Source organism: Heloderma suspectum, chromosome 2 (genome assembly GCF_057233095.1).
Source record: "Heloderma suspectum isolate Gila_16-S chromosome 2, 16-S_ref, whole genome shotgun sequence".
NCBI classification, from domain to species: Eukaryota; Metazoa; Chordata; class Lepidosauria; order Squamata; family Helodermatidae; genus Heloderma; species Heloderma suspectum.
The window spans coordinates 127,411,372-127,438,129 of NC_139459.1; positions in this window are offsets into that span (position 1 = coordinate 127,411,372).

Below are 26,758 nucleotides of genomic sequence, written 5' to 3' on the forward strand. Positions count from 1 at the left end.
GTGCCTGTCGCTGCCGGCACATGCTGCCCGCTGGGAGTCCTGGTGCTTGAGGAGGGGGTGGCACGCCCACCCCCTCCTGCTCCTCGCTTCCCGCGGTTCGCTCGGCACACCTGCCGCAGCTCCAGGTTGCCAGCGCTCGCGGCAGTGGCTCACGTGCGTGGGCGCCGCAGTAAGCCTGCGCTTGCTGCATCGGCGGGTGTGCCGGCAGCGCGCGCCTGGGTGTGGTGCTCATGGTTCTATTCCCTGCAGGCTGCTGGCGCTGACGGTGGCCAAGCGTTCGCCCGCCTATCCACCCACCCACCTACCCATCTTTTTGCCTCCTTTGGCTGCTGCGGTCCCCTTATGCCGCCCGGCCCAGGGGTTTGCGCGTGCCACGCGCCGCCCCTCGTAGCTGGCTTACCGTGCCAGTGGGAGCGCCGGCATTCCTGGCAGGGGTGCGAGCTTCTGAGCGGCACTGGTGAGCGCCAGCTTTTGTGGTGGCGTGCTCTAGGAAGTGGCGCCTGTCGCCGCTGGTGCTTGCTGCTGCCTGAGGGTCCTGGTGCGTGCAGCGGCAACGCGCCCGCCCCCTCCTTCTCCTTGCGCGCCGTCTGCCGGGCGTGCCTGCCGCGGCTCCGGGTTTGCCAGTGCTCGCGGGCGCAGGTGCTGCCCCTTGGTCGGTGCTTGCTGCCTCGGCGGGCCCTCCGGCAGCTGGGCCGGCTGCGCATGCCTGGGTACGGCGCTCAGCGGTCTGCTCCCCTGCGGGGGTGCTGGCCCCACTGACCCGCCAGCCTGCCAGCTTGACTGCCTACCACCCTCCCTCCCTCCCTAAATTGTTTGCCTCTTTTGGCTGTTGTGGCCTCGGGGATCGCTGGCGCTCGCGGCGGCGTGTGCATGTTGCATGCCGCCCCTCCTAGCCTGGCTCACCATGCATCAAGAGTGCCGGCGTTTGTGGCAGTGGCGCGCGCTTCTGTGCGGTGCCGGTGAGCACCGGCGCTTACCGGCCTTTGAGGCACTGGCGCTCACGGCGGCAGCGTGTCCGCCCCCCTGCTTCCTTACTCACCAGTGGGCGCGCAGGCCCGGGCGCAGAACTCATTGGCGCTGGCTCTCACTGCCTCCCGGTGGCAGCGCGTGTCCCCCCACACACACAACAAACAAACAAATAAATAAATAAATAGGCAGCTGTGGCTCCCTGTTGTGCGCCTGCCTCAGCTCCCGGGTCGCGGGCGCTCTTGGCTGGGTGCGCCCGCGCACAGGCGGGGCTCAGTGGCCGTGGGCCCTGGCCGCGCCTCTTGGGCACCGATCCTTGTAGTGGGCGGCAACCGCCCCCTTCCTCTTCTTAGCATAGTTACCAAAAAAAAAAAAAAGCAAAGCAGCACGTCAGTCTCATAAACTGAGGGTCCCAAGTTTGATCCTCAGAGAGAGCAGTGCCTTGCCTCTCTAGCCGCTGATGACCACAGGGGATGCCCCCCAGCCTAAGCAGTTACGGCGGCGCTCCCCTCCTCCTGGGGGAGCTGCCGGTTGACAGGGGAGCCCAGTGAGTTGCTTACTGGAACCTCCTGCTGTGGGCTCTGACCCCTGCTGCATTTACCCCTAGGGGTGGTGGTTGGAGTGTTGGACTGGGTACTGGGACCCGGGACCCTCGCTTCTTTCTTGCCAATATCGCGCCAAGCTTAACTCACTTTTGGCATCATACCCCCCAGGTAAGGCCAAGGGGGATAGGAAGGGAGGGGTAGGGCTCCGCCTCCCCTCCCCAAGAGACCGCTGCCAAGGCCTGATCCTGAGTTTGATGAGGAAGCAGACCCGGTACTGGCATCAATTCTTGCTCATCCGGAAGCTACTGAGCATTCCTCAGGGATCCTCCCCCCCTCCCCCAGCCAGGCCTAGGAAACCCTTGACGGTCCAGCCCAAGCGAACGCGACAAACAGACTCAGTGTTCGATACTTCTTTCTATTTCAGCTCGCCTAGACACTGTTTAAGCATCCACCTCCTCTTCCTGGCTCTTCCGGATGGCTCACCGCCCTCGGTGGAGCTCCTCCCTTCTGCAGCCTCCTCTTCCCGGAGCGCAAGCAACAACATCCATTTTTTCCAGTTGGGGATCAGAGCACGCCCACACTGGATTGGCTGCCCTGGATATGGGTGAGATGACTGCACTTCGCCTCACTTGTCCAGACGGACGACCTTCAGGGCCTTGGGGTTGCCACATTGGCTTACCTCCCTGGGGCAGCTGTCCCTCCCAAGGTCATCTCCCTATATGACGCCCGGGCCACCTGCGGCTCCGTCAGTCACACCCCACCATAGCCCCAGCTGCTTAACTCAGTGACTTACAGGGTTCTGCTGGGTTAATTCAGGATCCCTCGCCCTGCCCCTGCCTGCTCGGGCATCCACGTAAGTGGCATAGCAGATCCATACACTAATCTGGCAAGTGGCGATGCCACTGGGGCTACTCCTTCTCATAATGGCTTTCACCTGAGGAGGTGTGTGACTGGCTTATGTCGAGGCCTTCCACAGGAGGGCTGCCATTGACCCTTCTCTGCACAGGGACCTGTTGGACCAGGACCTTTCACTCCAATTTTGACTCCTTCCCGGCCGTGTTTCGGCAACAGATCTGGCAGTGGCCACATTCCCCAGGCTGTCTCCCGCACTGGCCCTCGGCCCGGCGGGTCTGCTGTTTCAGCACCACTGTCTGTGCTGAGAATATGCAGCCCCAAGGGTGCATACTCCCAGAACACGTCCTTTTTTGTCGTAAGTGCTCCCTTGTAACAGTCAACACTTGTGCACCTCTTGTCCAATGCCTGGGGATGGTAGGGTCCCCCTTGGTAAGGCCGAGGCAGTAGGAAGCCCAGGTGCAGGCTACTGCTCCCTCTGGCGGGCCCATGCTCGGTTAGTTTGGTGCCGCTACTCCGGCTTTAAGACGCTACCCAACAGGGGGAACATGTTTTAACTTGGAACATGGTTTCATGCTGGGTCCTAGGACCCCTCCCCCCTTTCTCTAGGTCAACATAGGCCATCCTTTCCTTGTAAGCAACATTTCTCCTCATCAGGCGTCGTCAGGTTCATGAGAGCTTAATAAGGCAATACTGGCAGAAGGGTTATAGCCCCCCCTTTTTTTCCACACCCTGATATCAACCCTAGGGATTTCCCTTCTCAAAATAGTGCCAGGGAAATCCTCTAGGGAGTTATCCTGATTCATAACCTCCCTTCCCCGAGAGCCAGTCGGTTAATCACGAGTTCACTGATCATCTGTGCTCAATGAGATACACCTCGTCGATGGGGCAGTTGTCTTGGTTGGCGATCCCAGCCACAAGGCCCTGATGGGCATATGCTACATGGAGTCCAAAGTTGGTGGTCAGTGTTCTGACCTAACGCAAGTATTGCTTCCCTTTCCTGTTACCGGTATCCCTTAGCTCACAAAAGGCTGAGGGCCCGTCTCCCACATCAACATTCGTTGAAGCCAATCTGACACCCTTAGGCATTATTCTCGCCTCCCTCAGGACAACTTTCAGGTCTTTTAGGCACAGCTCCAAGCAGTTATACATCTTCCTAGGGTTTCCCTTGGGGGGCCATGCAAGATATTGTAGGGCATCTTCTTTTCTCAGTTAGGGTAGCGGCCGCTGGCCGTGCCTTCTTGCGCCAGCTCAGTTTGGGGCAGTGCAGGAACTGTGGCTGCCGCACCATCAAACCAGGGTCACTTCTGCTGTGCGCACGTATCCATGGGCATGGCTTCAACTTAGTAGGGCTTTAATGGCACCTCCTTCTGGAGGCGTGAGCCGCTCCTCAAAGCCGGTCTGCGGATTCACGCGGTTCCACCGCTACCCCAGGGGGTTTCAGACTCTTAGAGCAGGTCCAATCGTGCTGTGGGTAGCGGCCTGTAGAGGGAGGCATGCCGCCACCAGGCACATTTTGGATGATCTCATAGCCAAGTCAGTAACCCCCCTTCAGTATGATGACATGACCACGTTATTCATTCTCCGTCCTCCTGAAATTGGAGGGTCATGTCAGGGGCCAGTGTGTTCACACTCCACTGTCGGTTTTACAACATCTGGTTCTGGGTCCACCATGTGCCGGGTTAGGCAAACCCAATTGTCGATGCTTTGTCATGAAATTAGGTCAACGACTTCTGGGCCTTAGCCCCGCGGGTGCTCCATTCCCAGATCCCATCCTTGCAGTACTATGAGAGACTGGGAGACTGAAGCCAGGCATGCCATCCTGCATTCCATAGCTCTCGGTACAGGAGCCGCCTACGACAGAGCAGGTAGGGTGTGCCTGCGCATTGGGCAAAGCTTCAGCGATAGGATTCACAGACCTTACCTATAGACCATTGGCCACAATTCTGTGCCTCCTTAAGGAACTACAGACTATCTGGGACCATAAGTCATAAGCTGGCCATTCAGCCTCCCAGCCCACAACGATGGGATTCACTGACTCCATGTCAGATTTTAGGGTGCGACGCGCAATATAAGGTTGGGCACAGATGTTGCCTGCTTTAGTGAATTTAGCCACCCTCTCTCCCCGGATACCCCCTTTCAGGCTCCAGGGGTAATGGCCCTCCAGTTGCGCTTTCCAATAAGACGTTTCCCAGTTCCACGCAGCAGCCTTAATGGCCTTCTTCAAGCCCCCTTACGAATTCAGGGTTGGTCAGGGCTCCCAAGTCTGACTTGTCCCGGAGGGCCTTGATATACTTCAAGGTACAGGTCTGTCCCAGTGTAACCCACGCATTTGGTGATCAAACTGATCGGTATGGCAAGGGCGCGGCAGTGGCCCACGGCCAAACACAAGTCAATGGGTTATGCCCATCGGGACCTTTTGGGTTTTTATGGAATGCCGCTGGTCTGAGGAGGGGCCTCTGTTTTATCACTTCAACAGCTTACTCTTGACATAAGGGCAATTTGGGCAGTTTCTACATTAGCTCTACCCTGCTAGGCCTAGATAACTGTAGTTCAGAACCACTGTTGTTACACTGAAGCAGTCTCCATGGTGGCCACTGGACGTTTCTCTCAGAGGCACATTATGGCAGTTTGAAAACGGGGCTTCACAGCATTCCGGCCCACGCTCGCGAGTTTTCTGCTGCTTCCTGACACAATTTTCGCTTTGCTTGCCCTAATGTGCTTATTCCTTTGACCAGCAGACTCGTCACATGCCAGAATGGGTGCTCTTACATGGGCACGTTTTGATGTCTTGTGCTGCACGAAGGGCTTGTATGTCTTCTTCGGACTTCAGCTTCGGTCATCCCGACACATTAAGATCCAGTGGCTTCACAGACAAGGCATACGGTGGGAGCCCCCTCCTCACTCTGTTTCACAGAAGTTGGTCAGTCTTCCTCCGCAGGTCCAGGTGCTGCACACTGAGAGGAATGACTTCGGCTGTAAGCCAGGCGAGGACCTGATCGAACAGGCCTTGGTTGAGGTGCAGGTGGTCCAGCATACCTGGCCGGAAGTAGCCTATTGCAGCCCTCACTGCTCCCATGGATCAATAGGAAGGAATGGAATGACGTTGCCAGTGGCAGGGCACGTCCGAAAGTGCACAGAGAAATGGCTTATGGCCTAGGCGAATAAGGTGATGGATGCACCACCCACCAGGGAATTCTGTGGACATGGAGGGAGCGTTACAGGAAGGATGGTGTCCGCCTGTCTCATGTAGTGAATAACATATTTCTGTCTGATCTGCAAAGGGGCCTGCAGGAAGTTCTTCTGCGCAGGTGGGGGGAGTTTCACAAGCTCTAGGCTTGTGACTCCTGTGGTGGCTAGGATGGGCAAAAACAGGAAAGTAGGGATGGTGTGCATCCAGAGGCACCTTATGGTGACAGGTGACGCCTGAGGCCCCCCGAACGGGTTGTGCAGCTCGGCGGGGGGATAAGGGTTGCCTGGGAGACCAACCCTACTCACTCACCCAGGTGTTGTGCGGCACCGGGTTGGGGGTGACACCGGAAGGTCTACCTCCCCCAGAAGGGGCAGTCTGGAGGGGTGGCGAGATCACCGCCACCCCTCAGGCTGGGTGTGTTTTTGCCCAAGAAGTGCCAGCTAGCCGCTGACACAGTTAGATGCCCGTCCTAGTTACCCCTTTGCAGCTATTTCAAAAAATGTGGCCCAATTTTCAACCCAAGCTTGTTGTCTGCGTCTTCTTTAACCCATTTCCACTCGCAAATGAATTTCCAACCAGATTTTCTTTCAAAATATAATTTTCTAAATAGATTTTCTATCAAAACTTGGATTTAACATGTATTTTATTCTAAAATATGCATTTTAAAATATATTTTGGTACATTTTTGAGCTGAAAGCTGCATTGCAAGATTTGGAGAAGTGTGAAATCTGAAGGTTAACTGTTCCAATCTGGATATTAGTCTGGGAGGTGTGGATCAGATAATGTCATACTAGAATTAGGACGAAGTGAATTCTGCAGGGATCCTTAGCTAAGACACCTCAAATTTTCCCAGCCTGAGTTCCAGGTACCTCTTGTTGATCAACAACAATATCCCTTGCACAATATCCCGTCCAAGGAAATGTGAAGCCAAGCAATGTAGGAAATCACTTTCATAAGGATGAATACAATTTTAATACCTTTTCTAGGTGAAATTTACTGGTGACTTTAAGATGTGTGAAGCTCCATGGGAAATGTCCAGCTCTTATAAAAGCTTTTGGCTTCCCTTGAAATTCCCCAGCCTGAGAAAAAGAATGAACCTTTGCCCATGACTGAACACCCAAAAGCATCATAGTTTCTCCTGGATATGTTTTAAAGAATGAGGTAGGTACCTGATATATTTTTTTCTGCACAACATTAATAGACAGCTCTTCAGTGACATCTCATGCCCTCCGAATTACTCATGGGAATTTCATTGTAAAAGGATTTACTCAGAGAACACACACATATACACATCAAATAGAAACCATTCTTAACTAATGAATCTAAGCACTGGAGTTCAAACTACTTTTTTTCATAAACCCATTTTTAAATGCTGGCCAACCCCCCCTCCCCCCCAAACAACTCCATTCTAGTGAGTAAGGGTCCTGCTATTTTACCCTTAGTAAAATAATAATGCCAGGCCTTGGGATTTGAATTGTTTTTTAAATGGGACTGAAGGTTAATTTAAACCATTCAAATAATCTGGTTCAGAATTTACATAAATTCACTTTTAATTAAAGCATGGCTTTCAGAGCCATTTGCGGAGAAAAGGATGGGGTATTTATGTCATCTTAATTACAGAATAGTCTCAAATAGATCACACATGTGACCTAATTAGGACTTATCTTCAGCCATGTCTGGTGGTGATTTGAATCCTTAAAAATGCCTCCTCTATTGCATCTTATCTTGGCATTTATATGAAAATTAGCCCAGGGTAGAATGCCAGTAATAACTTTTTAATCCCTTACTTGGGTGATATGAAGATAATGTATTTAGTATTTTGGAAAGGTGTCCTTGCCTCTGTGCACAGTAATGCTTTTAGAAACAAAAACAGTGCAACAAATTTTCCCTCTCCCATGAAGCCCTCCTATTTAGGGGTTGAAGGGACTCACTGGGAAGGATTTGAGGAGTGCATGGGGGTAGTAAGGAGGAGGAGAGGAAGGGAAAGTCCTATTGTTTGAGCAGAAGTCTCTATGTATGATTTTAGATACTGCTGTATATCACTGCAGGCAACTTTCATGAATATTTTCTGGCTCTTCTCATTCCTGAATAAACCTGTATTTTCACTAGGGTGGGATGTGCAGAAAGTCTATTAGTGTTGCCATACTTTAAAAAACAAAAAACAATGCTTTGATGTTTCATCTGAGCGGGAATCTCCAATGCTGCCTCAAAATTTCATTTTATGTCATTTGGTGGCAACTTAGAGATGTGCAGATGATATCTGAGACACTTCACTCAGGCTCTCAAAACTCTTTAGTTTCCCTCTGAATTCTTTGGATGTTTCAGCCAAGCAGAAATCTCATTCGCATTTCAGATCAGGCATAATTCAGTAGCAACTCTGAGTTGTGTTGGGAAGGAAGGGGAACATTCTCTTGGTCTAGAGATCCTCCTAACCCACAGGGTCCCCTCTTTATGGAAGGACAAAAATAGAGATAAACATACTGACAGAGACACTTGGTGGTTCAGATGATGATGTTTTTGCTTCTGTCCCAGTCATGCTAATTATCACCTCCTCCCCATCTGATTCAATTTGCATTACTCCCCCTCCCACTTTCTACACTAGATGACAAGACATGTCATTTGGCCCTTAATGGTTTGAAAAGAGAATGAGACAAATTCATGGAGGATAAGTTTATTGATGTTTTCCAAAGGTGCACATACATTAGGTCTATGAAACAGTGTACAAGTTCATGGTGCATGATGGTGCACATGTAGATGCATAGGTTAAATTCAAATCTTTTTCCAAAGCAGACTCAAATATATATATATATATATATATATATATATATATATATATATTCATTCCTGTACATCCACTGTTGACCAACTGAGTTTGGCCCATGAATGTCCATATACAAACATAAGCTGGGCAACACAATGTACCCAGTTCTTGATTAGCAATCCATTTTCAGTTTCATCAAACTTTATTGGGCTGGGGGCAGGGGGAGGGTACCCCAAAATTATCCATCTATTGGGCCTTAAACCAACAGGACTTCTATGTATTTGAGTTTCAATTCCCAATGCATCCATCTCTAGCCTGACCATGGTGAAGAACATGTCTTAGATAAATCCAACAAAAATCTAGGGGTGGACAAAAGTCACTTACCTGTCCTCGAAGCTTTTCGCGGTGGGGGGAGGCACTTCGCTGCTCCCCCCGCGAAGTTCAGGCTGGGGGGGGAGGCTTCCCACCTCGCCTGGCCGAAATTCAGGCCGGGGAGGAGGCGCCTCGCCTCACCCGGCCGCGAACTCAAAAGTTTTTTTTTTTTTAAAAAAATGCCCCCGTGATAGGCTACGTGACGATTAACGTAGCCTATCACGGCTAGATCTGCAAAGTCAGCCATGATAGGCTACGTTAATCATCACGTAGCCTATCACGGGTGACTTAAAAAAAAATAAGCGCGTACGCAAATGGCGGCCCCCATAGGGAGCTGCCATTCGTGTTCCTTATTTGGTCGCTGTAGTCTACGTAAAGATTTACGTACACTACGGCGAAAATAAGGGCAACGCAAATAGCGTTGCCCTTATTTTCGCCGTAGTCTACGTAAATCTTTACGTAGACTACAGCGACCAAATAAGGAACACGAATGGCGGCTCCCTATGGGGGCCGCCATTATCCGTACGTGCTTTTTTTTTTTTAAAGTCACCCGTGATAGGCTACATGACGATTTACGTAGCCTATCACGGCTGATTTTGCAAATCTAGCCGTGATAGGCTACGTTAATTGTCACGTAGCCTATCACGAGGGCGTTTTTGTTTTTTTTTCTTTGATTGGAATGGCGGCGGCGGCAGCTGGTCGAAAGACCGGCTGCCACTCCCGCCCCGGAGGAACACCCGCCGAACCGCCGGCCGGACACGCCGCCGGGAGGGACATTCGCCAAAGGTAAGTCCCGTCCCGGGGGCGGTGCGGGGGGCAGGGGGGTGGAGAATTTCTCCCTGAAACTTGTTGGGGGGGCCGAACACATTGGCGCTCGGCCCCCCAAAGTTTCGGGGAGAAATTCTCCGCCATCCCTACAAAAATCTCATCTTTAGAACACCTCAAACCTCCATCCCAAAAAGCATCTTTGCCATTAGTCTAACTCTGTAAATGAATAGGTAGGGATGGTGGAAAATTCCGCCATGGACTCTCACCTCCACCACCCTGCGAAGTTCACGCTGGCTGGATCCTACCTGCTGCAGGCCGGGTCTGGGTCCGTCCGCTGCTGTCCGCTGCCGGTCTGCGGATGCAAATGGAGTCTGGTGTAGCGGACGCCATTTGCGTCCCTGCTCTTTGCCATGATAGGCTACATAAATCTTTACGTAGCCTATCATGGCAAACAGCAGGGATGTAAATGGCATCTGCTACTCCAGACGCCATTTGTGTCCACAGACCGACATCGGACGGAAGTCCAGTAGTGGACGGACCCGGCCGGTGGGTCCACGGACTCGCCGCGGAGTGGAGCCGGCTGGGGAGGATTCCAGGGGGAGGAACGGATCACCCCCCCATGGACTCGGGTTAGTGGGGTTCGTACACCCCTATGAATAGGTCAGGACTCACCAGAATTCCCCTTAGAAGCAGAAAAAATTAAATGGTTATCAAGGGCTGCCAGTCATGATGACTGTAGATTACCTGTAGGGATGCTGGAGAAATTCAAGATGAATTAAAATGAGCTCAGATTTCTAAGAACCTGACCTGCGGAATCTACTGCAGAGCACCCCCCTCAGGCCATGCAGAGTCCATGGAGTTTGGGATGTTTTTTTTTACTTTCCTGAAATTTACGGATATAAATCCATAGAAAAATATGTAAGTTTCTGCTGAGGAAACATTGAATGGAATGGGGAATGATACACTAAATGTTACATACTGAGGTAAATTATTTAAATACTTATGTAAATATTTATACAATTATTTCCGTATTTTTCTGCATGACAGAAAAACATATTTGCATTTGTCTGTGGGCCGATGACAGAACAAAAGGTGCCTGACAATCCACGGAACACAGACGGAGCAAATTTTACACAGTCCGTAGATCCCTGCCTACAGTATCAGAGACAACGTGCCTCTAAATACCAGTTGTTGTGAAACAATATTCAAGTCCTACTTGTGGGCTTCCTATAAGCATCTAGTTGGCAACTTTAGGGAACAGGTTGTTTAACTAGATAGGCCTATAGTTAGATACAGCAGGGCTGTTCTTACAGGATGCTTCCAGATTAGGCTTTTATTTCACCATCATCCTGCTTCATTCACAGAATTTGATGGGAGTTCCAGATGTATCATTATTATTAACATTTCTATACTGCCCCATAGCCAAAGCTCTCACGGGTGGTTTACAAAGATTAAAAGCATCAAAAATACAGTATAAAGAGGTTAAAAGCCATTTACATAGAAGACACATGAACAGAAAATATACACAAGGACAACATATTAGGGATGTACGAAAGTCACTTACCGTTTTGCGGATCTGCTTCGCGGTGAGGGGGAGGCACTCCGTCCCTCCCCCCAGAATCCTCAACGGGTGGGAGGCGCTCCGTCCCTCCCCCCGGAGTCCTGCCCGGCCGGCTCCGCTCCACGGGGATTCCACAGAGCCGCTGGCCGGCTCCGCCTGCAGCCGGACATCTGGCCGCTGGGCAGCAGGGACGCAAATGGCGGCAGCCGTAGTGCCGCTGTCTGCGTCCCTGTACTTAACCGTGATAGGCTATGTAAATATTTACGTAGTCTATCATGGCAACGTAAAAAAACCCGCATATGCAAATGGCAGCAGCTATTCTAGCCGCTCTATTCTATTCGCCATTCTAGCCTACGTAAATATTTATGTAGGCTAGAATGGCAAAAAATAGCAAACACAAATGGCGGCCGCCATAGCCACCGCCATTTGCGTAAACTGCACCCAGCTGCATCCGGCCAGGAGACCAGCTGCCGCCCCGCCGCCGCCCTGCCGCAGCACCCACCGCCCCCGCTGCTCCCCCACTGCCCCCTCCGCCTCGCCGCCACCCCCGCTGCTGCCCCTGCCACACCTGCTGCTGCCGCCCCACCGCCCCCGTCACCCCGCCGCTAGGCTATTTGTGTTCCCCTTTATTTTCGCCATCATACTCTACGTAAATATTTACGTAGATTAAGACAACCAAAAATAAGAAATGCAAATGGCAGCAGCTGTAGCCACCGCCATTTGCCTACGCGTTTTTTTGTTTTTTGTTTTTAGCCAGAGCCCTCCATGGCCGGAAATCCGGCTGTGGACGGCTGTGGCCTGGCTGAGCCTGGCCGGCTGCTCCGCGGAGCTGCTGCAGAGCACAGTCGGCCACGGAAGATTCCAGGAGGGAGGAATGGAGCGCCTCCCCCCCACCATCAACATAATCCGCGAAAGGTAAGTGACTTTCATACATCCCTAATTTTTTGCCGTTTTATCTTACGTAAATATTTCCGTAGGCAATTATGGCGAAAAAAAGCGAACCGCAAATAGCGTAGTGGGCGGTATTTGCGTTTCTTTTTTTTCGCCATCAAAGCCTACGTAAATATTTACGTACGACAAAATGGTGAAAAAAAAAGGAATGCAAATGGCGGCCGCCATAGCCGCCATTTGCGTATGCCTTTTTTTTTTCTTGGCTTGCCATGATAGGCTACGTAAATACTTACATAGCCTATCGTGGCAAAGACCAGAATGCAAATGGCAGCCATTGCAGCCGGTCGAAAGACCAGTCGCCGCCGCTGCAGCCGCCACTGGAGCCACCGCTGTCCAGAACATCTGCCCCAGGTAAGCTTCATCCTGGGGGGAATCCATGGGGGGGTGGGGGGCCAGCCATTCCACCACAGATTTCAGGGGGCCGAATGCCAGTGCATTTGGCCTCACTGAAATCCGTGGTGGAATTCTCCACCCTCCCTAGTGGGATGGGTTGACAGGTGCAATGCAGGCTTAAGGGATGTGGCACTTTAAGATGTAGGTAGCCATATGCAACTCAGAAAGACTTGAGCTTACCCATGTTCTCCAAATTCTATCTTCTGACTCAGGCCCATACCAGATCTATCTATCTATCTATCTATCTATCTATCTATCTATCTATCTCAATTTGCATGGAAATTCATCAAGGGAGGCCAGTGGATCTGATTGTGATGGGGTGGAGATTCCATTCTGGGTTTTAGTTACAACCAGCCAAAATTCTAAAGGAGCATCCAATGTGCTGGACCCATTCTGAGGATGGGGTTCAGCACCTTGGATAGCTCCTTTAGACTTCACCAGCTTCCCCTGAAATTCTTACATATTTTCCTAAATGTGCACCTCAGTTGCATGCATTCAAATGTATACATTTTCTCCCATTGATTAAAGCATGTCTGTGCACGTTTTTCAAAAGTACGCATCTTTTCATGTTTATTTTTCAAATATATGCATTTTATGAACACTGTTCTTCTTGCTCGGCATTTCACATTGCAACCTCAGAAATGTATGGGCGTCGACTGCAGATTCAAGTCTGTGTTTGGGTGCAGGAGATGCAAATTAGGCAAATTGTGATTTAAAAAAAATCACTGAAATGATTTTTTCATCTACCCCTAAGTGTGGGCCATTAGGGGGCTTGGGGCTAACCAAAGACCCTGCACCTGAGAAGCTCACCCCAAGAGAATGGAGGAGGCGGAGGAAAGCACTGGAAGGAGGGAGTTATTTATGTGAGGTTATTTGCCCATTGCAGATTTCTTCAGTTTAAAGAAAGTTGCTTTTTTACACCCCAAGGAACTTGGGTCTTGTCTCTTTATTGTGTGTGTTGTGGGCAGGGACGGGGGAGGGGGTTGAAATGACCTGTGCTCTATTTTTGAAAGCAAGCTTACATCCTGGTTTGAAATTTAAAACTCAGGTTACATAGTAAAAATTACATATGTGACTTTGTAGAAACCAAACCACCAGCTCAAACAATAACAAGAAAATAACTGACGCAATAAGCATGCTCTCGGACTAGCAGCCTGAACAATGCTTCCTTCTGCTCAGTGTGTTTTTGTATGAGATCAAGGATGCAGTGGAAGAGTCCTTGACTTTTTAAGCAGCTGAAATAATAGCTTTATGGAGTTAACTCGATTTCGCAGAGCAGTTCAAATAATTTTAGCAAACAGTATCCTCAACTAAAGCACATATTGATCAAACATCCAACAGGTTCCTGCGTGCTTGATAAAGACCCAGCTTCAACATCCTGGAAAGCTTGTGCTAGTTTTTAGGTCAGACTCAAGTGAGGATGTCACACAGGTCTTTGATACCTATTACAAAACATGAATATGTGGCTGATGGAGATAAAGCTAGATTCCTCCTCCACATATTTCATATGCCACCATATGGGTTTAAAATTGGTACCAGTGTATGAATAGAAGCAAATAAGATATTGAACCAGATGACTGAGTGATATGTTCAGTCTAAAAAAGTTGGGCTGAGTGATGTGTACCACCCACTTTCAGTATCTACTCATAGGTTCAGAAAAAAATTACATCTCACTAGGGATGTACGAAAGTCACTTACCTTTTCGACGGGGTGATTCGCGATGAGGGGAGCGCTCCGCACCTCCCCCTGAAATCCTAATCTGGCCAGCTCCGCTCCGCGGAGATTCCACAGAGCCACTGGCTGGGGCCATCCACAGCCGACATCTGGCCTCTGGGCAGCCTACAGGAAAAAAAACCAAAGCGTACGCAAATGGTGGCAGCTACAGTGGCTGACATTTGCATTCCCTTTTTTTCGCTGTTTTAGCCTACGTAAATATTTACGTAAGCTATTACAGCGAGGAAAAAAAAGGAACGCAAATAGCGCCCACTACGCTATTTGCGTTCCCCTTTTTTTTGCCGAATAGCTTACCTAAATATTTACGTAGGCTAAAACGGCAGGAAAAAAGGGAATGCAAATGGTGGCTGCCGTAGCCACCGCCATTTGCGTACGCTGTTTTTTTTTTTTTTGGCTTGCCGTGATAGGCTACATAAATACTTACGTAGCCTATCATGGCCTCTGCAGGGACGCAAAATGCGTCCCTGTGTTAGCCGTGATAGGCTACTTAAGTATTTACATAGCCTATCATGGCTATGATGAAGAAGCGAATGGCGACTGCAGGGCGGCCGCCATTCACAAGTCAGCGCAGTTGGCAGCAGGTAGGTGCTCCGTTTTGCGCGCCTTTCGTGGGTTTGGGGGGTGGGGGCTTTGTTCCACCATGGATTTTGGGGGGCCAAATGCACTGGCATTCAGCCTCACCGAGAGCCGTGGTGGAATTCTCTGACATCCCTACATCTCACCATATTCACATGCTCTAAGTGGCTAACCATAAAAACACTAGCAAATGACTTGGATTCCTGCATTGAGCAGGGGGTTGGACTCGATAGTCTTATAGGCCTCTTCCAACCCTACTATTCTATGATTCTATGACCAATAAGTACAGTGACCACTTAAGGATCACAAAAAAGGAATACAAAAGAGGAGAGGGATCTGCATAACATTTGCATATGCAAATGTATATGGATAGGTGCAAATTCAGAAAAAAATATAACTATAATTTAAATAGAAATACAATATATCTCACTGCAAGAAGACGGCTGACCAGGTGACCTATATGCCTGCTCAGTGTGCTGTCCAGGTGCTAACACTTGATGGGCAACTTCAAGGCCCTTGCTCCTGCTGGGTATGTCTGTTGCTGGGAAATCCGGTCCTTTGGGGGCTTACTGGATTTGTGTGGCACGCCCAACTCAGCTTGCATTTCCAGGGACATTTTACTTTTTACTCCCCCCCCCCGAAATAGACATTTGCACAAATTGCAGCCACAATTTGTGTAATTTGCATAGATGGCGGCCACATTCTGTGGAAATTACGCAAACTATGGTCCAAATTTGTGCAAATCATGCAAATTGCAGCTGCAATTTGTGCAAATGTTTATTTCCCCAAACTTTTCTAAAAAGGAAAATCTACCATCTGGCCTGACTTACTGCAGACTGAATTGGGCCAGCCGGCGGAAGACAGAATGAAGTCCAGGGTGCCAAGCCAACAAAAGCTCATTGGGTTCCACCACTCCAGCATTCCTACCCCCTGCTCCTTACAGTTATTATCACCCAAGCAGGGACATCCACAATGTAATTTGAGTGATATGTGCTATTTTTATCATGTAGTGAATATTCTTAAATGTTGCCACATTTTTATTTATTTATTTATTTATTTATTTAAACACTTCTTGGCCACCTTTCAGGGTAGAAGCCCTCCCAAGGCAGCTTACAGCACCAAGGGGGAAGAACATGTTTGATATGTTGCTAAATTTTAGCACTGCAGCTTCTGATATGTCAACTGTTGACGTTTATTTTCTTCATGAATGTATTCTGGTTTTGTATGACAAGATTATATTTTCTCTTTGCAAGCCGCTTTCGCTGTTATTACTTTAACAGGAGAGCAGCATGCAAATAATCAACAAGCAACAATTAAACTAATACTGTGGTGGGGGCATAACGTCTACTCCCAGTCTCAGGAAGAAAAAGGAGAAGGAGAGATTTGTTGCAGCTGAGTAAGTATGTATATTTATTCAGAAGGAAGTTGTTGCATTCAGTGGGACTTACTGCTTAGGAGATATGTACAGACTTGCATCATTAGACACAATTCCAAGCAATACAAATTCAATTAACATTCAGTCAGTGGTCAGCTCTGCACTTGATCCTTGCATCAGTTCTTCTCTCCCAGCAGTATAATTAGGATCCTAATTATTCTTCTTTAAAAAATAAAATAAAATCTTGCTTTCTGCGATTCATTCAACAGAGCAATGAAAACCCTTTGGATGAAGCCCCTTAGACCAGAGTGACCACTACAGAGGATCTGCAGAACTGCAGGTGAACGTCCAAAGGGTGCACTGTTATTTTTCATTAACTGTAATGAACTTTGGATTAGTCCTTTGTTGCAGCGTTCAGGGAAATCAATTAACTCGCCACAAAGAATGAGCATTGTCGCCAACTCCTGTGGCTTCTTTGAGAATCTTAATGATATTTGGGGGCTCCTTTAGGGATTGCATCCAGCTTCTGTTTGTTTTCAGATGTCCTCCTTGTCGGTTTTTCTGGCCAGGGGTGGTGCTGGGGAAACAAGTGTGAGGCAACCCTACCCAAAGACTCACAGTCCGAGAAGTTCATGTTTTATTGCCTGGAAATAATGGAGGCATGTGTGTATATATAGTCGAGCTGTGGAATGTCAAGAGGCAAATGGCCTCTGAAATGCCCCTCCCTATTTGTGGGAAGAGAAATTGGGCCAGTGGAGGCTGGTGGCTCGGATGTCAGTGGGGCTGTGAATCTGCTCTGCGTTTCAGTCAGAACCAGCCAGAACTCTAACAAAGCTATCCAAGGTGTGGAACCCCTTTTGGGAATAAGGTTTGGCACTTTGGATAGCTTTTTAGAGTTCTGACTGAAACCCAGAATGGATGCATAGCCCCACCAAAATTGGAGCCATCAGCCTACACTGAATTGGGGGGACAATTTCTCCAGATTTCTCCAGAGGGAGGAGAAATTCTCCAACAGTTTCTCACAAGTAGGGCTCACCATGGGCAGGGGTTGTAGCACAGCTTCTTTCTTTTTTTATAAGGGTTTTTTTTTGGGGGGGGGTGCTGCCCCTGCAAAGCAGCAACAGCTGTGTTGGCAGCCTGGCCTCCACTTTGTATCTACCACCATGCAGATGTGAGGGGGGCAGCGTTGTGTGTCAAGCTTCGGGGAAGAGCTGGAGCCAGTGCTGAAAACAAACACCGATGAACCAGTTTTGTCCTTAACCACTTGCAACCACAGAAATGGAACAAGTTAAAGGAAAATTGTATATAAAATATCACACACACACACACACACACACACACACACATAAAATACTAATGTCTTGCTCAAAATTAAAATAATTGGTTAGCAGTCAAAAATGCCCATTGATTTTTGGCACAGAGCTAATATTCATATATTAAATATATAAATATATTTACATGGGGTGTGTGTATATGAGTGGAGAGAGAAAGAGAGAGAGAGAGAGATTTGCACTGTTAGAACTGAACTAATGCAATATTAGTTCAGTTATGACAGCATTGAAAGACAACAATAACATGACAGCTTTCATATTATTACTTAGCCGTGCATGATCGCATAGGTGAATTTGACACTGGCACTGTATAAGACAGCCCTTTGTGCACACACATATATGTCCATCTGACACTGAATTCAAGGTCCCCCCCTCCCCTGCCCCACCATACCTGTTGGCTTCCTAAGCTTTCACATTACATGAACTGCTTGAAGGCAGATCACAGTATTTTTAATACAATAATAATGTATAATATAAACTAGCAAAATGCCCATTATTATACGCATGTGCATGCACGTGTGTGTGTGTGTGTGTGTGTGTGTGAGAGAGAGAGAGAGGGAGAGGGAGAGGGAGAGGGAGAGGGAGAGGGAGAGGGAGAGGGAGAGGGAGAGAAGGGATGGTTTGTATGGCACGAAGTACTCCAGGGATGGTAGAATATCTATAAGCACTTTATGCAGATCCATCCCTGTGTGGAATCCATGAGTTGGATCCAGAACTTTTATTCCACTGGCTTGCTGGTGGAAGGGGAAGAGGTGAGAGAAGATTTCTCCTCCCTCCACAGCCTCCAAAGCCATTTCCCCCACTGTCCCATAGGGTCCCCTAACCCTCTGGAGCAGACATTTGGAGGACTTAAGGGCAGGGGGAGGTGGCTGTGGTGAAGATCACCTCCTCCCCTGATCTGCCAGCAGAAAAGGTCCACTGGATCAAAAGCCTTCCACTGCACTGATGGAAGAATCATGGAATAGTGGGGTTGGAAGGGGCCTATCAGACCGTCGAGTCCAACCCCCTGCTCAATGTCCCGCAAACCCTTGTCAGTGAACATTACGACATTGTTAGCAGGTTTTGTTCCCAAATGTAACATTCATTCCCATAAAAGGAAACAGCAGCCATTGATTTATAGTACTGGCCCTGCTTCCTGGTGATTCCAGTAGGCTGTATTGCTAGTAGGGGTGTACGGTTTACTTACCCCATTCCGCTAAGGCCATCCGCTGCAGGGGGGAGGTGATCCGTCCCCCCCCCTCCAGAATCCTCCCCGGCCAGCTCTGCTCCGCGGGGAGCCAGCAGAGCCGCCAGCCGGGGCTGCCTACAGCTAGACTTCCGTCTGCTGCTGGGCTGCGGCTGCCATAGCGGCTGCCATTTGCATCCCTGCGGTAGCTGTGATAGGCTATGTCTATATTTACATAGCCTATCATGGCAAAAGGCAGGGATGCAAATGGTGGCTGCTACATCATTGGCGTCCCTGCATTAGCCGTGATAGGCTACGTATATATTCACATACCTTATCATGGCAAAAGGCTGGGATGCAAATGGCGTCCCTGCGTTAGCCATGATAGGCTACATAAATACTTTCGTAGCCTATCATGGCTAAAGTACAGAGGAAATGGTGGCCGCTAACCGGGGCAGCCATTCGCAGGGCAGCGGATGGCCGACAAAGGTAGGCTCCGTCCCAGGGGGATTCAGGTGGTGGGGATTGCTCCGTTCTGCCACAGACTCTGGGGGCCCGGATTCTCTGCCCTCACTGGAATCCGTGGCAGAATTCTCTAACATCCCTAATTGCTAGTTTATCAATTCTGCTTGTAGCTTATGTCTTTCTTGTCATGAAAGGAATCTTCTTTCAGACTTTGAAAGGTACTGGGGTTACCATGGGTGGCTTGGGGTGGGGGGACCACAAGCACCCAACCCTCTTTTGAACTCTTGTTATTTAGGAGAATGGAACAAAGCTTCTATATTTCATGCATTGAAATCGGGGTTGGGGAACTGTGCACAAAATATGGCAACCAAACCTTTCCATGTATTATTGTTAGGCAGAATAATGTGTGACATTATATATGACTAAAAAGTAGGCTTCCTCATAAAATAATCACAAAATACTGAAATACAATAGCACTAATAACTGGAGGAAGACAATTTTCTACCATGGAAGACGGGACTTTAACTGTTGAGGATTACATTCCCTCTACCCAACAGGTAATACTACCCAGTTTGGCTTGCATTGGGGATGTCATGGGCACCTGACTGGGTCCAGGAGTCTGTCCGTCCCCCACCCACAACCCCTGGATGGTGCCCACTGAGCCGCTGTCCTCACTTGCCCCCTGCTTGCGCCCACTCGTGCTCTCCCAGACTCACCACAATCCTGTCTGGTGAGTGCCCGCCATTTTCCTGCCTTTGTTTTCTCCTCAAAAAAGGCAGTTTTGATAACTCTAATATTGCACCTACTAAGCTTTCCCAGCCCCCAATCTGCGCATATTTAAATATGCACATTTTCAAAACTGCCTTTTTTGCACAGAAAAAAAAGGCGGGAAAATGGCAGGCGCTCCCCAGACAGGATTGCAGTGAGTCCAGGAGGGTGCAAGCGGACATGAGTGGGTGCAAGTGGGGGGCGAGCGAGGACAGTGGCTTGGCAGGCACCTGGAGAACCTGAGCTGGGGTGTGCTCACACATCCCTAGCTTTCATTGACTCTTTTTACCTCATAAACCACCTAATATAATGAAATAATTGCCAATATAAAGACTGCCGTGTTGCTCTTTGGTTCTGCTCTCTACAACAAACCTTTGTAGAGGTTGGAGACAGAGCCTGGCAACTACTGGATGTTTTATTTTCAAAATAGGGCATCAGCTGTTTTGTGTTTCTTTATCCCTAGAATCTCAAGTGTAATTCAGAACCTGCATAAGAGCTAGTGGAGCCTAATCCAAAGAAGTCTGCAACACTCCACACACTTTTCTGGGAGGAAGACCCATGGAACTCAGTGGGGCTTATTTCTGAGTAGACATGCATAGGATTCTGCTGAAAGTCTTCTATCTCCTCCTACACTTCATCTTAAGATTGGGACTAAATGCAGACTGGACTGCTTCAGCATCAAGCCAGGGCTTTATCCCCCCCCCCCCCACACACACACTTCGCTTAACATTCAGCCTGACGAAGAGTTCTGGAGGACTTGAAAGGTTGCTCACTATTTTGTGACGTTTTGATTGGTTATAATACAGGTGTTGCCCTATGGTGGCTTTTTTAATTTATCTTATGGAACAACATGTCTTCCTTTGTTTTTTATCAGATACTCCAAAGCAGGGGTAGGCAATGTGGTGCCCGTGGGCAGCGGTGTGCCTCTGGACACCTTTCTTGGTGCCCATCAAGGTGCCCTACCCCTTCCACTTCTAATTAAAAAAACCACATTTTTCTTCTTCTGGACAGCTGGGAGCTCTTCAAAGCAAAATGAGGACCTCCTGCAGGCAATGCCATATTCATTCCGCAGGTATGCTTCTGGGCTACATGTGGGACTCAGAGACATTCTTAGGAAGTGAAGATGGTGGGCAGCTCAAGGCCAAGGCCTTCCTCTGCAGTGTGCCCAGACACCAAGAAGGGGGAAGGGACTCCTGTCCTTTCTGCCTGGTAAGCTGAGGTGGGTGGGGGGCTCAGGAGAGAAGCAGGGGTTCAGGAGGACAGGATCCAGCACACTAGGATCCAGCTAAAGTTAAGCATGTTTAAGTCCCATTGGTAGGGATGGCACCAGAGACTGAGGAGAGGGTGGAGTCCAACCGACTCCCCCCAACACACCTTCCAGCCTCCCAGACCCCACTCACTGAGCCATGGGGTGCTGATGGACTTGGCCGCTGAGTGCTCCCGAGCTCAGCGAGCTGCTGGGAGTAGGGATGTATGGACTGTGTAAAATCCACCCCGTCTGTGTTTCACCGATTGTCAGGTGCCTTTTGTTCCATCGTCTGCCCACAGATGGATGCTAATATTTTTCTTTTTGTCATGCAGGAAAATACGCAAATAATCACGTACGTATTTACGTAAGTATTTACATAAGTATTTACATAATTTGCCTTAGTACACAACATTGAGCATATTGTTCCCCATTTCTTTCAACATTTCTTCAGCAGAAACTTATGTATTTTTCTACAAATTTATATGTGTAAATTTTGGGACAGCAAAAAAAAAAAAAAATCTGAGAGTCCACGGACTCTATGTGGCCTGAGGGGGTTGCTCTGCATTGGATTCCGCAGGTCGGATTCTTAGAAATCTTAGCTCAGTTTAGTCTGTCTCGAATTTATCCAGCATCCCTAGCTGGGGGTGCTGCCAAGGACCTGTCTTGCCTCTGCCGGCTTTGACAACCAGTGTTGTCAGGAGGGGCCTAAGTGGTGCCCCAGTGCTCTGCCCTGGGGTGGTGGCCGTGCCGAGGACTCCAGCAGTCAAGCCCTTGTGCGCATAAAGCAAAGTCCTTGGAGCAGAAAGGAGGGACGGCTCACTCAGCTTGGCAGGTGGGCGGGGCAAGCAAGAAGGCTCACCGAGCACGTCCGGGCCATGCAAGTGGAAGGGGCAGCTCATCAAGCTCCTCTGTGCCCCAGACGGAGATGGGTCCATCCATCCCTACCCACTGATTACAATGGCAGAATCAAGCACATACATGGATAAAGAATACATGGGTACAGAATACATGGGTACAGCATGTGAATAAAGCTAGAGTGTAGTTGGAACCAGGGCGGTGACAGTGAAAGTTCTGGTTCTGGTCACCACACCTAAAAAAAAAGATACTGTAGAGCTGGCACAAAAGGTGCTGAAAAGGGCAACTAAAAGGATCAAGAGGCTGGAACAGCTCCTCCCTGAGGGAAGGTTACAACAGCTGGGATCGTTTAGCTTGGGAAAAAGGTAAGGGGAGATACGATAGAGGTGTACAAAATTACGCATGGTGTGGATTGTGGAGAATGTGGATAGGGAGACATTTTTCTTCCTCTCATAATAGTAGAACCTGGGGTCATCCCATGAAGCTGATTGGTGGGAGATTCAGGACAGATAAAAGGAAGTATTTCTTTTCTTCACACAGCGCAGAGTCAAACTATGGAATTTGCTACCACAGGATCTAGTGATGGCTACCGATTTGGATGGCCTTAAAAGGGGGTTAGACATATTCCTGGAGGAAAAGGCTATCAATGGCTACCAGTCCTGGTGGCTATGTGCTCCCTCCAGTACCAGAGGCAGTGAGCGTATGTACACCAGTTGCTGGGGACCGTGGGTGGGAGGGTGTTGTTGCACTCATGCCTTGCTTGTGGGTTCCTGTTCAAAAAGCTGGTTGGTGACTGTGTGAACAGAATGCTGGACTAAATGGACCCTTGGTCTGATCCAGCATGGCTCTTCTTATGTTCTTATGAAAGAAAGTGATAAGAGCCCAGTTGAGTCATTTGCAGCTCATTTTTTCATCTTTTTTCATAAGCTAGCAGTAGAGATCTGTCTGCAGCTTTTAAGAATCAAGCTGCTTCCTATCTCTACAGCCCCATCCTTGGCTTCTATTTCTTGGCCATGTCAAATGTGATGTGGGAGAGTGGGAAAGAAGTTTGGTAATTAGCTTTTCTCCATGGCTTTATGGAAGCTAATGGTTATTGTTGGGATGGGAATCTCTGTCTGGGAATTTCTATGCTTCAATCGGATATCCATCAGAGGCTGGGAAGGGACACACACTGGGGGGCAGCTCTCTCTCTCTCTCTGTGTGTGTGTGTGTGTACAAATAACATGAGAGAGAGCGAGAAAGAACTGGCTGAAGTCTAAAGATATCTTGTGGGTTCAGGTAATCCCTCTGGGTACCTCATGGGATGTAGCATCTCTTCTGCCTTGTAGACATGCCTGTCTCTTTGCCTCCACATATTTATTCTGCCCCATTCCATTGGAGAAGGGGGTCACAGAAGGCATGGTGGCCATGCTGTCTTGTGCAATGCAGATAAAGTTCTTTAGATGTGGGTGTGCTCTTGAGGAAGGCTGTGCCTTCTTTGAGGGCTCTTTTTGGCATGGCTGTGGCCTGGGCTATTTTATGACAGAGCAGGATTAGCTGGTCACCTTGACTGCCAAGCAGAATTTTTTGGGTTCCCTTTCAGAAGGAACTGAAGGGGATCTTTAAAAAAAAAAAGTACCCTGCACTGTCAAATATTCTAGGTCACATATTTAGGTTGTCACTTTAATTTAAATAAATCATAACTGAAATCTCAGTATGAGGCAAAAAGAAAGGAGAGAGAGACAGAGAGAGAGGGAACATTGGTGAGCACCCTGAGGCAGCAAAATAGCATGCCGGAATCAGCCCCTCATGGCTGGACATTTCAAGGGAACCTGGCAAAGAAAGCCAATCCGAGGAACCCAATGACCTTGTTAAACCAGTGTTTATCAGCTTGGGACATTCAATAGGGTCTCCTCAGCTATAGGTGGACAAATCTGTCATTTTCAGTTTCTCTCCATTTGTCATTTTTTCCAGTCATCACTTCATTCCATTCAGTTTCTGCATCAGTTTGCTACTTCTATTTTTAAAGTCAGCACAAAAATCGCTATGCTGTTTTTATGCATATCTCTCTTAATATACACATTTTTGTATGCAAAATATACATGGGTTTTTCACACAGTTTCCCCTTCTATAATGATTTTTGTAGGTGTTCCCCTGCCGCTAATATAATATGAGAGAGGAAGGCAGGCAGGCAAAAATCACCTCCTTTGTTTGCTTTTCTTTCCATGTGAAAATCTGTGCATATTTTCATGCATATTTTTCAAATGTGCACATCAAATGTCCACTAGTTTGAAATGTATGCATTATGCTCCCATTGACTGAAGCATATTTGGGTGCATTTTTCAAAAGTATGCATTCTTTCATGCACATTTTTCAAATGTCCGCATGCTGTGATTCAGGGACGCAACTTTTTTGGTCCCTAAATCACATTGCAAGCTTGGAAATGTACAGACTTCGACGGCAGAGTGCATCTGAGGACATGTTCAGTCTGGCAGGTGAGAACTGGGTAAATGCTGATCAAAATGAACTGAAGCAAATTTCTTATACATCCTGTGGTGGAAGCGTCCTATGGTTTTATTTGTTTAAACACAGTGTTAATGGTTTATAGCTTCTCCATACATTGTAGGTTGCCTGGTGGGTGGGTGAGAATGTATGGAACAGTATGAGTGACTAAGTGCCTGGGGCCGTGTGATTCATCAGCGAGAATGCTGATGGGAGAGGGAGTTAAGTGAGGCAGTTTGAAGAGAGATGAAGGAGAGAGGGATTTGATCTCTTAGATAAAACTTCTCCTGGAGATAGGGAGAGGTGGTTAGTGGTTTTAGGCCTTAGTTTAGCATAGGTTAGGTTAAGAGACAACTTTTAAAGTTTAATCTGTATAATAATCTAAGTACATTGTTTTGATTCTTTTACGTCCAGTCTTTATTGAAGTCTTCATCACACTACTGATACTCAACCTAGGTAGAAGTTTAAAAAAGGGCTCAATGCACACACACAATTATACTCTAGGAAAAAAGGAGTATAAAGAAGGTGGTTAGAGGTAGAAACCTGAGTGGGAATAACCCGCCTACGTGGAAGCAAAGACAACCCCCCCCATCCCATCTTGAGGGACTGTAGGCTGGGTGAAAAGAGGAGGGGTTTCGTCACACATCCCTACTAGCATGTAGGGATCCTTCAGGAATTTGATAATTGTGCATTCCAATATGAATTGATGTGATCTGATCTGCACTTCTTAGGGCAGGGGGTGTTGAACTTCTTTCAGCTTGAGGACCAAATTCAATTTTGGAGATGTTCTAGAGGGCCGCATTCTGGCGGTATGTGGAGCCAAAACCAAAAAGGGCAGGACCAACGGCAAAAGGGATGGGACTAAAATACCAAACATACCACCATATTTTAGCATAACGCTCTTACTGCCAGATAAGCTATAGGAGAGGCACTTCAACTTCTAGAGTGGGATAAAAAAAAATCAGCCAACCTCTACCAGCCAACCTCTACCAACATCTTTTGGCTTGAGGACCAAATCGGCTTTCAGCTTGAGGACCAACATCTACCAACCTCTTTTACCTTGAAGACCTAATTCAGTTTTGGAGAAGTTCTTGAGGGCCACATTCTGGTGGAATGTGAGGCCAAAACCAATAAGGGCAGGACCAATGGCAAAAGGGATAGGACCAAATTACCAAAAATACCACCATATTTTAGCATAATGCTCTTACTGCCAGATAAGCTGTGGGAGAGGCCTTCCACTTTCTAGAATGGGATTAAAAACATACAATATCTGGAAAACCATTAGACAATTGGTGGCTGGGAAAAGGGGTGTGATCAGTGGAAGGGGGTGTGGGGAAGCTTGGAGGGCTGTATTGGGACGAGAGGTGGTCTGGTCTCCAGACCTGAGGTTCAATAGCCCTGTACTAGACTATGTTTGAGAAATTCACAACATATTCAAATGAGTTTGGATTTCTATGAATCTGCCCCATGGATTCAACAGTGGACCAGCCTTTCCAGAGTTGCATAGATTCCATGGACTTGCAGATTTATTTATTTTTTTACTTTCTGGAATTCTGCACAAATATAGTTGTGGGAAAATATGGAAGGGAGGAATGACTGAAAATGCACATTTCGCTGACAAGCTAAAGCATGAAAAGGCAAATTTGGGGGGATTTGTGCATTTGGGGGGAACTGCACATTTTCAGAAGTGCACATTTGCAGAAGCGTGCACAAATACAAGTTTGGGAAATTCAGAAAAATCTGATTCTGTCAATGAGTGGACGACGGAATGAAAGGTGCCTGACAATATGCAAAATGCAGATGGAATGGATTTAATAAAATCCATACATCCCTACTAATGTACAGATCAGAACATAGTTATCCACCAGCTTTTTCATTTCCCATTTTTTCCAATGCAACCCTTGGCTCAAGAATGCATTACATATTTAAAATGACTTGTAATAGTGGATTAAAAAGCCTTGAAAGGCATTCTGGATCTTCTAACATTCATGTTGCTCTTAGCTGCATCAAAACTTAAGTTTTCTTTCTAATGGGATTTGCTGAATATAGGTTTCAAACTGCAGCAGAGCATAATTGCACATATGCCATGGTCCATTAAGCACTGAACTTGACTAATCAAATATTGATTTGGAAGGATGTGATCAATATAAGCATCGCTTATTCAGAGCCGTATGCATGAAGGATTGGATTGCTTACCAAGTGAAGGCTATTAACAAACAGTGACTCATAGCCACCAGTCTAGTACCTCCAAGAGCCTTGATTGGACTTAATCTCAAATATAGAATCTGTGCATCTTAAGCATTGCATGAATCAAGACCCTCTAAGGTGGTCTTGATTCATATAGCTGTCTTTCTTGGGCTGAACTGCTCTTGTAAATGGTTCATCAGCCACTCAGTT